Source organism: Aplysia californica, unplaced genomic scaffold (assembly GCF_000002075.1).
Source record: "Aplysia californica isolate F4 #8 unplaced genomic scaffold, AplCal3.0 scaffold00161, whole genome shotgun sequence".
NCBI lineage: Eukaryota > Metazoa > Mollusca > Gastropoda > Aplysiida > Aplysiidae > Aplysia > Aplysia californica.
In genome coordinates, this window is record NW_004797431.1 from 749,552 (window position 1) to 750,751 (window position 1,200).

Genomic DNA, 1,200 nt, shown 5'->3' on the forward strand with positions numbered 1-1,200 from the left:
GAGAGAGAGAGAGAGAGAGAGAGAGAGAGAGAGAGAGAGAGAGAGAGAGAGAGAGAGATATTTTTACAACGTCTAGGATCGTTGTATGGGAGGACAACGGATAGAGAATAACTGACAGTTGTGTGAGTAAAATGAAAGGAGAGAAGAATTACGGAGAGGTTGCACGAGCACAGGAAGACAGATGTAGATATTTTTTTTCGGCAAGATACAATAAGTTGGAAATCGAGCTCACGATCTGTTGTGAGCAACAGCTTAAAGTCTATTCTTTACATCACAGTCGTTGTTGCGTAGACTGAACATATAGATCTATGCACATCGATAGGCCTGTCTGGATTATTGCGCTTTCTGTGAAAACATGGCCCGTAAAAAATGATAGCGTGGGCAACGTTATTTTGTTTTCCCCTCCTCTCTTAATCACAGGGTTCGCTCTTCTGAGTCAAGCAGGGTAATATTGTGATATTAGTATGAGTAGCCTATAATACATTAGTCTTTTAAAGCTACATGAACCAATATATCTAGAATCTGCGTTTGTCGAGTTTTTGCATTTTTTAGTCCGCGTATCGCGGCCGCGATTTTTTGGGCAATTTTCAGGAAAAAAGCTACTTCATAACCTATTACTTATTAGACATGTATTTTGATAATTTTTAAGTGTCCATTAAATAGATCTAGTTATTTTCATGCGAAGAATATATGTACATTACATATATGTACTTATTTATTTATATTGCTGTAATTAACTTTTATTTTCCCATCTTTGTTGTGTTTTAAATTTGTTGGTGTGTTAATTTCTTCTATTCTTCTGATGTGTTGTTCTTCTATTTTTTGTGTGTTTATATAGCGTAGTGTAATTTAATTTGATGTTGTTCCTACCCTTTTAAAATTTATATAAACGTGTTATGTTCGAACGTGTCTCCACCAAAACTGAATACTGTCACTGGAAGGCCCCTTGCGTGTGATTCCATAATTTACATGTACTTGTAACATCCTGTACTTTTTCTTGAATTACACACGTTTAGGGTTAAAACGGCCAATCTTCGGATAAATGAACACACGCCCTTATTTGTTAATTTTTGTGGTTGTATAAATATGTGCTGTCTAATTTTGATTTTATTATGTTATGAAACCTCTATTTTTCACGTTTTTACACTCTGTGTGGCTACAAATTAATGATTCGGGATGCTTATAACAGAGCACAAGAAA